Here is a 15,804-nt window from a genome sequence, read left to right as displayed (position 1 = left end):
CACCCACAGGCCGTGCGTCTCAGCTTGAAGGACGAGGCAACCACTGGTGTCCTGTAAAGTACACTCTGCTTCCGAGGGGCTGCCGTGGCCACGGGGAGCAGAGACTAGCTGGAGCAGGGGTTCCCAAACTTTTCGGCATCATGCCCCCTTTTTGATTTTTGAGAAACCCTCATGCTCCTCCCCTTCCCCATAGCAGCAAAACTTGTTGAGCAAAAAAAAAGGAACTGACCTGGGCCGAAAAACAAAAATAGCAGAAAAACTTGGGGGGGGGGGGGATTAATGAGAGGGGGGTAGGTCGCCTTGTGCCCCTCCCTGGAATTTCTTCACACCCCCCCAGGGGGGCATGCCCCCCAGTTTGGGAACCCATGAGCTGGAGCATAATGAGCTCCATCCACATCCCTTCCCGGCTGGTAACTGAGTAAGGGTAGAATTTGGCTGGACTTGTCCCCTTCGGCAAGAAGTACTCCCTTAAGGCGTGGAGCAGGGGCAGCTGCCTCCCACACCCCACCTAGCCAGAGGCCATCCACCTTTCCTCTGTTTGCCCCACGGCAGGACCCCGTCTCAATGGCACAAATCACAGTCCACGGGTATGTCTACACTACCACCCTCGTTCGAACTAGGGTGGTTAATGTAGGCAACCGGAGTTGCAAATGAAGCCCGGGATTTGAATTTCCCGGGCTTCATTTGTATATTGCCGGGCGCCGCCATTTTTAAATGTTCGCTAGTTCGGACTCCATGCCCGCGGCTATACGCGGCATGAACTAGGTAGTTCGGATAAGGCTTCCTATTCCGAACTATCAGTACACCTTGTTCCATGAGGAGTAACGGTAGTTCGGAATAGGTAGCCGCGGGCACAGAGTCCGAACTAGCGAACATTTAAAAATGGCAGCGCCCGGCAATATGCAAATGAAGCCCGGGAAATTCAAATCCCGGGCTTCATTTGCAACTCCGGTTGCCTACATTACCACCCTAGTTTGAACTAGGATGGTCGTGTAGACATACCCCACGTTATTTAAAACATTCCCCTGCAGAGGTCCAGTTTGTTCAGTTCTCTGGTGAACACATGGACCCCTCCCCTGGGCCCAACCCCCACTGGTGTCTCTCCCCTGCCATTTGGGTGGAGTCCCCACAGCCCCCCTTCCCGGAGCAGCATCCTAATTCGTTCCCCACTCCTAGGCAGCCCCAAGCTGGAGCTCAACCTTCCAGTTCCTTCCTGCCTAAGCCCAGGGTGGGGCGGCACCAAAGGAAGAAGAAAAAAAAAGTGGCCCTGACTGAGAAGCAGAAAGACACTCCCCACATACCCCTTGCACCCCAGAGCCTAGGGGGCCAGGCTAGTAGATTTTGTGAGGACTTCTAGGCTCTGGGGTGGGGCCAAAATGAGGGGTTCAGTGTGTGGGAGGGAGCTGCTGGGAAGTGGCTTGGCGTGTGGGATCTGGCCGGGAGGAGCCAGATTGGGAGGGGAGCCCTGACCTTCAGGCGCTGGATCCAGGCAAGCTTGGGGCTGCATCCGGCCCATGGGCCTTAGGCTCCCCACCCTTGCTCTAGCGGATTGCCCTCAGTCCTCTGAACTAAGGTAGCTCCCTCCACCCTCATCCTGCTGCCCTTTCTGAGGCAATCGGCCATCTTCCCTCAGGCCCCATGGCGGGCCGTTAACACAGGATGGAGTGCTGGAGCATTTCCCGCAGCAATCCGGTGGGCTGGCCCCAAGCACACAGCCCTTCAGGGCCGGCCTCACTGCTACAGGGCCCGTTCAGCCCCCACCACAGCCTCTTGGGAGAACAGGAATCAGCCTCGTTACACTTTACGGCTCCCCCATGCAGCACCTCCGAGATCTCCCCAGCATGACAAGCCTGCCTGCTTTCTCCGGTCACTGCTGAGCCCCCTCCCTCGACACGGAGATCCCGCTGCTCTCTGCATTCCCGCCACGTTGCAGCCAAGTGCATGATATTGAAATGCCCTTTGTGAGCAGATGGTCCGAGTTTCCCCCTGTTTTTTGACGTCCTCCTCCTTGCCGTGAGATACCCCCTGAGTGACCTTCCTATTTCTTTCTGGGGTTTTGTTCCTATTTCCTGTAGAGATCCCCCCCTCCCCCACAAACACCCAGCCCTTATCGGTTTCACTAGTAGAATTTCCTCCCTGTCCACCCATCTGCTTATTTTAGCTGCCTCTTACTTCCTCTCTGCACTGCCTTCCGAATAGACTCCAGCCTGCCCTCCCCGCCTCTAGCACACAGTTCCCTTGTCCTCTCAGACAGCGCGCCACTGATCTAAAAGGGAGGGGTGGGGTCCCTGCCTGTGAGGTCCCTGCCCGTAGGGTCCCTGCCTGACCATCCGGGGGTACTTGCTGGTCCCCCAGCCTCAGCATCCTGCAACCCCCAAAGAAACGTCAATGGGCACAGTGGCAAAAGGTGAGGAAGCCTCAGTCGAGGACTTTCTAAGCGGACTGAGATGGGCTTACGCTTCAGCAGGGCTCGGGGAGAGTCTCCAGTCCGCCATCTGCCCTATCAGGGTTGGATCAGCTCCAGAATCAGGCAGGGATTGTTTCCCTGGCCTGATTCACATGCGATCACAGGGGGTAGGAAAAAAGTCAATGGGATTTTCACTGCCTGGGGCTGAAATCTGACAGGAACCTGATGGGAGATTTCAGCCCCATGGAACCTGCTCCCCTCTCCAAATCTAAACTGGGTCCAAACAATGCCCTCTTAGGGTGTGTCTAAACTACATGGCTCCGTCGATGGAGCCATGTAGATTAGGCTGATCGGCAGAGGGAAACGAAGCTGCAATTTAAATAATCGCGGCTTCATTTAAATTTAAATGGCTGCCGTGCTGAGCCGACAAACAGCTGATTAGCTGTTTGTCGGCTCAGCGCGCTAGTCTGGACGCTCCCGCGCCGACCTGAAAGCCCTTTATTGACCTCCCTGTTATGCCTCGTAGGATGAGGTTTACTGGGGAGGTCGATAAAGGGCTTTCATGTCGGCAGGGGAGTATCCAGACTGCCCCAATCTGCCGACAAACAGCTGATCGGCAGAGCGGGGCAGCCATTTAAATTTAAATGAAGCCGCGATTATTTAAATTGTGACTTCATTTCCCTTTGCCGAACAAACAAATCTACATGGCTCCGTCGACGGAGCCATGTAGTCTAGATGTACCCTTAGAGTCCACCTCGTTTGTAGAAGGTGCATGTTAATGACAAATCAGACCTTTCTTCTAATCATCTTTCCTAAAGCAGGGTACCAAGACTCCAGTCAAGCTGGGCCAGAACTCCAGTTGGGTCATGTTGCAGCTGCTTTCCATAATCTCAGCTTTCATTTCGGGATGTCTCCTGCCACTGCATTTCCACCAGCACAACGCCTCCTGGGATTGCAGTGGCGGGGGAGGGGTTGCACAGTGTGCACAGAGACAGACCCATCAAGCAGAAACCTGTGTCTTCATCTAGCCTGCCACGGGATAGATGTGAACCCCACCAAGGGGAGCCGAGTGGGGGCTGGGCTCTTCTGAACATCTGCTCACCCTGCTGCAAAGGGTGTTTTCTTTTGGCACCTCAAGCGGACAGAGCTTGGCTGGTAAGAAGAGCTTGGGAGAGTGCCACTCCGCCCAGTTTCAGACCCATGTGTTAGGGCTTTAATCCACACCGCAGGGGGAAATTTGAGCCCACACAAGCATGTCACGCACTAAGGATCCCATGTGGCTCTTTCTGGACGGCACTTAAAATTCCCTACTATGTAGTAGGGTGGTCCTGTTTCCAACCTGTTAGTGCAGTCCCATTGCCATATAGATAAGCCCTTAGGGTACGTCTACACTACAGCGCTAATTCAAACTAACTTAGTTCGAATTAGTTAATTCGAACTCAGCTAATTCAAACTAACGCATCCAGACTAAAAAACTAGTTCGAATTAGCGTTTTGCTAATTCGAACTAGCATGTCCACATTAAGTGGACCCTGAACCGGGGTTAAGGATGCCCGGAAGCAGTGCCGGCAGGGCATCAGATGAGGACTTAGAGCGTGGAGATGCTACCTCAGGCTAGCCGAGGGCTGTGCTTAAAGGGACCCGACCCCCACCCCGGACAGACAGTTCTCAGGGGTGCCCCGCTTGCAAAGCAGTCCTGGCTTGGAGTGCCCTGAGTGCCCATACTGGGCACATCACAGCATTCGGCCATCAGACCGGCTGCACTTGCCGCAGGCTGCCATCTGGGGAGAGGGGGCAATTGGGGGGCTGCAGGAGAGCTTCCACCCCCAGAAGCCCACAGAGCCAGCCCAGTCCTCTCCATCGGGGGCTCGTACCCCATTCCTCCCTCACCTCCTTCCACTTACCCTTCCCTAGCCCCTTTTCTTGATGTACAAAATAAAGGACACGTGTGGTCAAAAATAGAATCTCTCTTTATTGAACAAAACTTGGGGAGACTGGGAAAAGGAGGTGGGAGAGGGGAAGAGAGAGGGTGGGAGAGGGGAGGGCAACTAAAATGATCAGAGGTTTGGAACAGGTCCCATATGAAGAGAGGCTAAAGAGACTGGGACTTTTCAGTTTAGAAAAGAGGAGACTGAGGGGGGATAGGATAGAGGTCTATAAAAGCATGAGTGGGGTGGAGAGGGTGCATCAAGAAAAGTTCTTCATTAGTTCCCATAATAGAAGGACTAGAGGACACCAAAGGAAAGGAATGGGTAGCAGGCTTCAAAGTAGTAACAGAAAGTTGTTCTTCACAAAGCAAATAGTCAACCTGTGGAACTCCTTGCTGCAGGAGGCTGTGAAGGCTACAACTGGAACAGAGATTAAAGAGAAGTGAGATAAAGTGATGGAGGTTGGGTCCATGGAGTGGTATTAGCCAGGGGGTAGGAGTGGTGTCCCTGCCCAAAGTTTGTGGAAGGCTGGAGAGGGATGGCACGAGACAAATGGCTTGGTCACTGTCTTCGGTCCATCCCCTCCAGGGTCCCTAGGGTTGTCCGCTGCCGGCAGACAGGCTACTGGGCTAGATGGACCTTTGGTCTGACCCAGTACGGCCATTGTAAGCTGAGGGCTCACGGTCGGGAGTCTCAGTGGACCACCTTGATTTTCATGCACACCTGTTCCTGGGTGGCCAGGCTGGCAGCTCTCCTGCCCTAGATGGCCACTTTCCTGTGCCTAGTGCGGAGGTCGTGGACAAGGTCCACGATGTCCGCACTAGACCAGGCGGGTGCCCGCCTCTTGCGGTCCCGGGCAAGCTCCCGAGAGCCGCCAGCCTGGTCCCGGGAAGAGGGGGAGGGCTGGGGGGCATCGGGTGGCTGGCTCGAGCCATGCCAGGTGCAGGGTCTGCTGGCTGGGTGCTGGCAGGCTTGCACTTGGCATGGGCACCGTAGCCAGTCCGTGCCCCTTTAAGGGCTCCGGGGCCGGGAGGGGGGCAGTAGAGTTTCCCTGGTGGTGCCCAGAGTGGCCACCAGGGAAAGCTGGGGAGGGCTAGCCTCCCACTAGTTCGAATTAAGGGGCTACACACCCCTTAATTCGAACTAGTAAGTTCGAACTAGGCTTAGTCCTCGTAGAATGAGGTTTACCTAGTTCGAACTAAGCGCTCCGCTAGTTCGATTTAAATTCGAACTAGCCGAGCGCTAGTGTAGCACCTATCAAAGTTAATTCGAACTAACGTCTGTTAGTTCGAATTAACTTTGTAGTGTAGACATACCCTCAGAGTGTGAAGCACTCTTCCTTACAGGACCTTTTAAAATGCTTTTTTTTAAATTTCACTATGCAAAGAAACTCCTCCCAAAGGGAAACTAGTATCTTCTCTCTGTTAAAATCAGGGATTGCTGGTGTTTGTTCCTGACTCTACCAATGGCGTGGGGAGAATGATAGTTACCCATTTTTGGAAAGCTCCTGGAAGACAGTGGCTGTAAAGTACAAGGAATGTTTCTTTGGTCACTATTCAGTGCCTGAAATACCCCTATGAGAAAGATTCAAATAGTCTTTCCTCTGGAGTTACCCTGTCCCAGACACGCCTTATGGCCTGTTCTGAATTTCCCAGCAGATGTTTGTCTCTGTTCCAGCAGGACTTCCTAGACCATTTCTGGGCACAAGAGACAGTAGAAAGCCCAGGGAGAGCTCTCAGCACTAGGTTCAGTACTGGCTTAAGGCATTTCTGAAAATCGCCTTTATCTGTGGCTGTTTCATTGTGGGGTGTGTATCTCCCCCAGAGCTCTCTGCCTGCCAGATATCCTGCCATCTTTCCATGGCCTTGTCTGTGTGTAGAGCAGTCTCTCTGAGCAAGCCGGCATGTCATCCACAACTGTTCCCCACAGCAATGTCCTGCCTCCCCCAGAGAAGAGGTCACCATCTCAGCTGAAGATGCTCCTGTGTGAGCTATAAGGGATCAGAGCTAGCTATAGTACAGGACAGGATGTCATGGAATCTGCACCCTTCTCTACATGAGGATTTATCTAGACGTCTCCTGCTGTTGCACTAGTACACATGCTGCCCCAGTGATGAAGGCAATGGTGGGAGTGCCCATGTAAACGGGGCGCAAGTGTTCTTAACTAGACTGGCTGAGGACAGCCAGTGTATAAAGGAGGGCTACCACCGTTGCTGTTGCTCCCACTGGTGGAGCTTCTGGTAGAGTAACTGTGGGGGGAGATTTCCCAACAAAACGCTAATAGGATCAAAGCCTCAAGCCTTGTCCACACCTAGAATTAATGTCTCAGCCTCTGTTTCAGCTGTTTGTCCTTGTCTCGTCTGTAGCCTGCATGTGCCCCGCTTACCGCTGACAACCACCTGTGGAAATGCTGCTCTTTCCAACAGAGGCTGACAGCCCCTGGTGAGTGCGTGTTACCAGCCACGGAGAACAGGAGTTTGTTTCAGCCCTAAGTAGGGAGCTATAGCTCTGCTGTAGTAGCTTCTGCTTTTAGCACTGGACGTGCCTATTGTGTCAGCCAAGATGGCCACCATCACAAAGTCATGGCCGCCTTAGATGCTAGACGCATTGGTTCCCAAACTGGGGTGTGTGCCCCCCTGGGGGGGCGTGAAGTTTCGCTGCTATTTTTGTTTTTCGGCTCCGGTCAGTTCCTTTTTTTTTTTTTTCTCAACAAGTTTTGCTGCTATGGGGGGGGGGGGTGGAGGGGCATGAGGGTTTCTCAAAAATCAAAAAGGGGGCGTGATGCTGAAAAGTTTGGGAACCACTGCTAGAGGGAAGGGGCGTGTGCTGGTGAAGCACTGCTGCCTATGTAATCTCTTAATGTACCTCGTCTCTTCAAGACAATTTCTAGTTATGGAGCCTCATTGCCAGTCCAGCTGCGTCGCTGGTCCTCGACACCAGAGTCTGAGCACCCCCTCCAAGGAATGAAATATAGAAATAACTTGTGATAATCTCTCTCCTCACAGCGGGCGAGAGGCTGTTCTGGCCGTTCTCAACATGTTTGTTTATATTTGTGTGCGGGAGCGAGTGGGCGCGTTGCAGTGGGTGCGAAGAAATTAGTGAGGGGGGAAACGAAGCTGAAGATGTGGGTTTTGTGTTGAGTCCTGGAAACGGCTAGCCTGCGGCAGCGCTCCTCTCTTGCGGCAGTGCCCTCCTCAGCGCCGTTCTCCCAGGAGATTTCTGTCTCCCACGCTCACAAGCCTTCGCCCAGGGCGGATAGTTTCACTGCCCCGGCTGTGGGAGGATGGGTGTCTCTCAGGGAGCCAGGCCAGTCCCATGGGGAGGTGAGATGAGCATGACAGAGGCCTTGAACTGAACTCTGTGTTTGGTGGGGAGTCAGCACTGAGACCAGGTGGGAGAGCCAAATCCAAAGCATGAGCCGCATGGCTCCTGGAAGGGGAGGCCATAGCCAAAGGCCCAGGGCATCAGCCCCAGGAAGGAAGCCTGTAATTTGCCCCTGCTGAAGGCTGAAGGCATCAACTTTCACCCTGGGCCACCCACAGTCAGGGAGCTGCTGCCCGAGGGGGCGGGATCCCTGGGGTTCTGGACCCGCTGGAGCTTTGGGGAGCACGTTTCGTTCGTAGCTATAATCAGGTGCCGTAACTGAGCCCAGCAGTGCAGGGATCACCATGGCGACGGCCGCGTCTCGTGGGACAGGGCACAACCGTCTGGCCTGTTGCCGATGGGAGGGGGAGGTGTTTGCTGCCGCTGTGGTGCTTTGGGCAGCGGAGAGGGACTTGGAGGCTGGGGATGGGTGACTGAGAGAGAACAGGGACTGTTAGAGAGGAGCTCCACCATGAAATCAGCTATAGCCACTGCCCTTCAGGCAGGCACGGAGGGCATGCCCACATTACAGTTCAAAACCAGCTGGCGGGGTATGGCCTATGGGGCTGTGTAATTGTGGTGGAGACGTACACACAGACTTTAGGACCCTGTGAGGTGCGAAGATCCCAAGCCCAAATGTCTGTATAAATAAACAGTCCCTTAGCCTGAACCCAAATCTGCCAGCACTAGCCAGACATGGTGTCTAATTACTGTGTGGACACACCCTGCGAGAGCTGGGAGGGGTGCTGCTTAGAGCTCCTTTCTAAGGGATGTTGACTAACGTTCCCTCTAATTTTTTCCAGTCTGTGTGTGGAATAAATTTTGTTATGTGCACTGAGACACATCATAGAATCATAGAATCATAGAACTGGAAGAGACCTCAGAAGGTCATCAAGTCCAGCCCCCTGCTCTAGGCAGGACCAATTCCAACTAAATCAACCCGGCCAGGGCTTTGTCAAGCCGAGACTTAAACACATCTAGGGATGGAGACTCCACTACTTCCCTAGGTAACCCATTCCAGTGCTTCACCACCCTCCTAGTGAAATAGTTTTTCCTAATATCCAACCTGGACCTCTCCCACCACAACTTGAGACCATTGCTCCTTGTTCTGCCATCTGTCACTACTGAGAACAGCCTCTCTCCATCCTCTTTGGAACCTCCCTTCAGGAAGTTGAAGGCTGCTATCAAATCCCCCCTCACTCTTCGCTTCTGCAGACTAAACAGACCCAAGTCCCTCAGCCTCTCCTCATAAGTCATATGCTCCAGCCCCCTAATCATTTTGGTTGGCCTCCGCTGGACCCTCTCCAATGCGTCCACATCCTTTTTGTAGTGGGGGGCCCAGAACTGGACACAATACTCCAGATGCGGCCTCACCAAAGCCGAATAAAGGGGAATAATGACATCTCTGGATCTGCTGGCAATGCTCCTCTTAATGCAACCTAATATGCCATTAGCCTTCTTGGCTACAAGGGCACACTGTTGACTCATATCTAGCTTCTCATCCACTTTAACTCCCAGGTCCTTTTCTGCAGAACTACTACTTAACCGGTTGGTCTCCAGCTTGTAACTATGCTTGGGATTCTTCCGTCCCAAGTGCAGGACTCTACACTTGTCCTTGTTGAACCTCATCAGATTTCTTGTGGCCCAATCCTCCAATTTGTCTAAGTCATTCTGTACCCTATCTCTGCCCTTAAGCGTATCTACCTCTCCCCCCAGCTTAGTCACACATCCCTAGCTAGCACTGGCCTTTCTTGGGGCAGCCTACCCACCCCAGTCTGTCTCTGCTTCTCTGCCTTTTAGTCAGCGGAAGCTCTTATGTTTTACAGGTATTGCCATGTGATATTAGTGCTTTTGGATTGTATTAACCTGAACATAAGAACGGCCAGACTGGGTCAGACCAAAGGTCCATCCAGCCCAGTGTCCTGTCTGCCCACAGTGGCCAATGCTAGATGTCCCAGAGGGAGTGAACACAACAGGAAATCCTCACATGATCCCTCTCCTGTCATCCATTTCCAGACAGAGGCTAGGGACACCATTCCTACGCATCCTGGCTAATAGCCATTGATGGACCTAACCTCCATGAATCTATCTAGCTCTTTTTGGAACCCTGTTAAAGTACAAGTCTTCACCACATCCTCTGGCAAGGAGTTCCACAAGTTGAGTGTGTGCTGCATGAAGAAAAACTTCCTTTTGTTTGCTTTAAACCTGCTACCTATTCATTTCATTTGGTGACCCCTAGTTCTTATATTATGGGAACAAGTAAATAACCTGCATTTATCTCTCCTGCAATCTCAGGCTATTGAAAATTGTCAGTTCTCCAAAAGTGGCAAGGAGTCCTGTGGCACCGTAGACTATACGAAGTGTTGGAGCATAAGCTTTCGTGGGCAAAGACCCACTTCGTCAGATGCATGTAGACTAACACGGCTACCCCTCTGATTCTTGTCAATTCTCCAGACTCATTCAGTTGTCTGTCCTTAAATTCTCCCCTTGTGCTCAGCTCCCCCAAGCTTGCTGTCAGCCCTGTGTTTGATCCAGCTGCAACTCGCTATTTCCTCCAGCTCATTTTAAACAAATATTATGAAGCCGCACAGAAAGTCACTTTAATTAAGGGCTTCTTAAGCTGCCAGGCGCAGAGACCTGGTAGAATTTGGAGATTACTGGCTTTCAGAGGAGAGCGCTCATTCCCCGTGCATGCATGATTTTGCCGTGCGCTTGCAGTTTGCTTTTCTACTCTGTCTTCTTTAGTGGCTGCTGGGTCCGGTTGCCTCTCCCCGCCCCTGCACAGAGCCCCATTAACTTTCTATTGTTTCACTGGGACCCATTTTCCAGGCCATCAGCCTTCCCCTGATGTGAGAGCAGCTCACTGTTCATGTCTGTGCTTTTCTGAAAGTGTGAATTTAGTGGTTGGTGAAAGGTGCTAGACTGCAAGCCCAGGAGAGCAAGGGGCTGCTTCTCCCCACGCACGTACACCAGCATAAGTCAGGAGCCCGAGAGCAACACAGATGGAGAGGACAGAATCAGACGCCCACACTCCCTGTTTAAAGACACAGGAACTGCTCCTCCCGTGACGTGCACCACGGTGAGATGCAGTGGAGGATCCGGCTCCCAGCAGATAGTTGCTTTGCAAGCTTCTCCCACACTCACAGGCCAGCTTGCCTCAGCCCTGACCTTAAGGGCAGCCTTGGGGGTGAAACACTAGGCCTGTCTCTAGCTCTTACCCAGCGCTTGGTCTTTCTCCTGAGACCGCCAGCATGGTTATTATCTAGGCATTTTTATAGTACCCATCTCCGCACTACATAGGTGACTAGCGCCTGCGGAGGGAGGGGGCGCAGGGAGGGCTACCCAGAGGAACAGGGAGGGGGCATGAATGAGCACCCCATTTATCAATTGAAATATTGGCACGGATACAGGGGGGCAGTGCACCTTCTGGGTGCTACCCTCAGTCGCCTACTTCATACTGCCAGGGTTGCCCTGTGGGGTGGAGGGTTTTGTGATGTAGGCCCCTATTTATTAGAAACAAGACTGAAATTCACCTAACTTGTATCCCATAAGCCTAAGATTGCCAGATGGTTTAACAAAGATGGTTAGTCTATGGTTTAACAGATCTGGGAAGGTCAGTTACAGGGATTTGACAGCACCCAGGAGCACAGCCCCAAGGAGATCAAAACCCCAACTAAATCTGTCTTACTCGGTATAATAGTTTTACACAGAGAAAGCTCATAAAATGTCCTCCCTTTATCAGTGAAAGAGAGAGAGATGCATGGCTGGTGTCCCCCCTGTGTGATAATGCACAGAAGTGATTTTATTAAGTGTAAAAAGTAGAATTTAAGTGGTTGCAAGTGATGGCAAACAGCTCAAAGTAGTTATTAAGCTAAAATAAAGCAAAACATGCCAGCTAAGCCTACTGAATTAAGAGAAGTTGTTACAAATAATAATTTCTTACCCCAGTTCTTATTTCAGGTGAAGTCTTTCCAGGCCAGAGCGGTTCTTTCTGATCTGGGTCCAGCAGCTCACCTCCACCCCTGTCGTTACAGTTCTTTTGTTTCCAGGTGCTTTCATGTATCCTCTGGGTGGGGAGCAGTCTGTGAAGCCAGCAGAGGACTATCATCATTTGTTTCCCACTCCTTAAATAGAATTTCCCCAGGGCAGGAAGTCTTTGTCCCATTCGCCTTACTTCTGTGGAAAAATACCAAATTCAAGATGGATTCTAGCACTAGGGAGCATGGTCACCTGTCTTTGTAGGACCAACCACAGTTCAGGTTTACAGGAAAAACAAGACTATTCACAGATCCTTGTCTTGATCACTGGGCCATTAAGTCCTTTAAGTACCACCAATGTTTTTCACTTGGCCCTGGTCTACACTGCGGAGTTATTTTGAAATAACCCCCCTTATTTCAAAATAATAAGCAGAGCATCCACACTACTAAGCCTGTTATTTTGAAATAAATACTGCTGATTTCTTCAGAGAATAACACTTATTCCAAAATAGTTATTTTAAAATAGCAGTAGTGTGGATGCTCTGCTGCTGCTATTTCAAAATAACTATTCCTCAGAGTTATGGAAAGTAATTACTCCCCAGTGCTTTCTGGGGCTCTAAGTCGAGGTAGCGTGTCCAAAATAACTGAGCTCCCATGGAGTGGGAACACGCTATTTTGATTTTGTTATTTTGGGAGTTATTATTTCAAATGTAGTTATTTCAAAATACTTCCCTAGTGTAGACATGTCCTGCTACCTCTTCAATTATTTTAGGCATGCATTTGTGCATCTAGTTTGCATGCTGACCACAGTTGGGTAACTGCTCATGCAAATGGCAAACAAAAGAACAGAACCAGCACTGCTTCTAGAAGTGACTAGCCTTATGTTCCCCCATTGCACAATTCTGAACACACGGGTGACTTACCACCTCACACTCAGGAACCCTGCTCAGAATGTACTAAAGCAAGTGACTAACGTGAGCCCTGAAACACGAGTGGAGAAGACAATACGGCGACTTGGGGCCTTCATGAGAGTGTAGGATTCCTGTTCCACTCTCCAGTCTTCTATAATTCTCCCTTTGCTGCCAGTGTGGGATTCACAGTGGATCAAGGCCCTGGCTTTATAGCCCAGACCATGGACCACAATGAATATAATTTGAACCTCTCCACAGAGCAAGTCTGGCATGTCTGCTGCAACGCCTGTGCTCATTCCCCGGCGCCCTTTCTTCTTGCACCGCCCATCTGCTCAGTGCAAGGGAGACTATGTCCCACCAACAGCAGCAATTTCTTAGATGTTATGCTTCATTGCCCTGAAGATCTGCATCCGTGGGACCAACGTGGTTAGGAAGAGGATTCCACTCGGCTAATTGGTTTAAGCCTGAGCAGGGCTTCAAAGATACAAGGCTCTAGAAACACTAGGCATTATTTTCATTTATTTATTGATTTTACCTGCTCCCTGAGGCACTGCCCTTGGACAGTTGTCCCTGGGATCACTCTCTGAAGTTACCCCACGGATGAATTTGGCCCTTGGTCCGATAGCAGTGAATGATAAACCCCCTTGCCCACGACATGGGTCTAGAGCTGCCCAATTGTTTGACTTGCAAGAGGCGGGGATGGTGCAAACCACATGTGAATGAGCATCTGGGGATGTAAAATCCTTGAAACCAGACATCCTTTCCAAAGGAGGGAGGTGCTTGTGTAAAGACCATGTCACCTCAACTGCTAAGTCAGAAAATCATGGTTTGCGTTAGAGGGGGGGAAGCCTCAGAAACTCACATCAGTTTCCCTCTCCCTTCCCCATTCCCCTCTCCCTTCAGTAACAAACAAAGCAGTCACTCCTGTCAGTAACTGAAGGTTAATGACACAGTCCCTTCATATGGAGGCACTGGGAAAGAGCCACTCCAGGGTTATTTAATTTGACAAATTCGCCTTTTCAGTAAATGGTTGTTAGTTGGATTTGTTTGTACGTGGCTCTTTTTTAGACTCCAGATATTCCTTGTAGCTACGGCTACACAACAGCGGTTCTGACATGAGCCTCAGAATCATCTGCATCTATCTGCATCTATCCTCCCTTCTCTGTCTCAGTAGGCCCTTTCAGTTCCCCTGGTCAGCCTCACCTAAGCTAGCCACAAACATCCTTCACAATAAAAGTACCTCAAGCACCGAACCTAGTCAAAGTCCTTCCTCCTAGTGTTCTTCTTCCACAGTGTAGGGGAGGGAATTGTGGGTCACCTCTGTCCCTTCAGGGGTTGAAGATCCACTAACAAACAGGCCCTTTCTACTCTCCCTTCCCACAAAACAATAAGGAGCTTTTTATGCTGGCCTCTTTAGGGCTTTTGTCTTGATTGCCTGACTGAGGGTACGTCTAGACTACATGCCTCTGTCGCCAGAGGCATGTAGATTAGGCTACCAGACATAGGAAAATGAAGCGGCGATTTAAATAATTGCAGCTTCATTTAAATTTACATGGCTGCCGCGCTGAGCCGACAAACAGCTGATCAGCTGTTTGTCAGCTCAGCGCGATAGTCTGGACGCGCGGGTGTCGACATCAAAGGCATCTGTCGACCACCCAGGTATGCCTCCCAGGATAAGGTATACCTGGGTGGTCGACAAATGCCTTTGATGTCGACACCCGCGCATCCAGACTACCACGCTGAGCCGACAAACAGCTGATCAGCTGTTTGTCGGCTCAGCGCGGCAGCCATGTAAATTTAAATGAAGCTGCAATTACTTAAATCGCCGCTTCATTTTCCTATGTCTGGTAGCCTAATCTACATGCCTCTGTCGCCAGAGGCATGTAGTCTAGACGTACCCTGAGAGAGAAAGGAGCTTTGCCCTATGCTACACCGTATGGGTCCCTAAGAAATAGTCGTCTCTTGCCTGTCTTCCCCATGGGCCATTTACTCTCTCCCCACCTCTGTCTCTGCTGGCCCCAGGTCTTCTACTTGCAACTGGGTAGCCTGGTCCTTCATCCCTCCCTGATTCCTCTTGTCCTTACAGGGCCAGCCTACCCTGTTACAACAGCCATGTTCCATGTGCCGCACTGCATGGTGGATAATAGCGTGAGAAGACTCCACGTGTCTACAATGAAACCGGCTCTTTATTAAAAGATCTACAGGTGGGCTCCCGCTGCCGCTAGTGTTCCAGCCGCCCGCACGCTGACTGACTTTCCGGGCTTTTCTAAACATCTCCCTCAGTGCCAGGGGCAATGTTGGGGGAGGGGACACAAAGGTTTGTGTGCCCCCCACAAATGCTGTGGGGGGAGGGGCAAGGAGTCAGTAACTGATGCAGCTGTAACCCCCACACTGGCTGGGTGTGGTTCACTGTCCCATGGAGTGGCACTTAGACCCCTCACAGAGAGAGAGAATGTGTTGGCTCCCTAGTATTAGCTGAGAGCCCGCTGGCTTTTAGGCTCAAGCTGTCGGTAGAGGCTCATGCACTAAGCTCCGGATGGGCCAGGTCCAGTGTTACACAAAGCCACCCCATCCATGGGCTGGTGCAGAGCAACTGCACCGGGCCCCATGCTTGGGGAGGGCTCCCCAGGTGCCAGCAGTGGGGGTTGGGCCCCCCCGACTCACTGGCAGCAGGAAGCAGAGCGACCCAGTCCCCAGCTGTGTGGTTCAGGGGAGGGAGCTTGGGGACGGGGTGGAGCTATTTACTGGCATCGGGAAGGATCCACATGGACAGTGAGTGCCTGGCAGGCTAGTGCAGGGGAGACCGACACCCCAGCTTGCCACAGACACTTAGTGGAGACAAGCCTTCAGCATGGGGCTTGGAGAGCCCAGAGGAACGGCCATGTGTCTCTGTCCAGACATCTCAATAAAGGATCATCTTCCTGTGCATCACAGGGACGCCCTTCATACAAGAGGGCTGTGTCTAGACTGGCCAGTTTTTCTGGAAAATCAGCCGCTTTTCTGGAAAAACTTGCCAGCTGTCTACACTGGCCGCTTGAATTTCCACAAAAGCACTGACTTCCTACTGTAAGAAATCAGTGCTTTTTGCGGAAATACTATTCTGCTCCCGTTTGGGCAAAAGTCCCTTTTGCGCAAAACTTTCGTGCAAAAGGGCCAGTGTAGACAGCTGAGATTGGTTTTCCGCAAAAAAGCCCCGATCGCGAAAATGGCGATTGGGGCT

At 51.6% G+C, this 15,804-nt stretch overlaps 1 long non-coding RNA gene across 1 annotated transcript in view; it reads right to left on the bottom strand.

Annotated features, from left to right (window-relative positions):
- The window catches only part of LOC142818830 (uncharacterized), a 61,971-nt gene that overhangs the window by 12,496 nt on the left and 33,671 nt on the right, over positions 1-15,804 (bottom strand). Inside the window, exon 2 of the long non-coding RNA XR_012896480.1 lies at positions 11,640-11,778. This is a non-coding gene — a long non-coding RNA (uncharacterized LOC142818830). The remainder of the gene's footprint in view (positions 1-11,639; positions 11,779-15,804) is intronic.

This window comes from Pelodiscus sinensis, chromosome 18 (genome assembly GCF_049634645.1).
Source record: "Pelodiscus sinensis isolate JC-2024 chromosome 18, ASM4963464v1, whole genome shotgun sequence".
Taxonomy (NCBI): domain Eukaryota; kingdom Metazoa; phylum Chordata; order Testudines; family Trionychidae; genus Pelodiscus; species Pelodiscus sinensis.
This window is presented reverse-complemented; position numbering and strand designations above follow the sequence as displayed.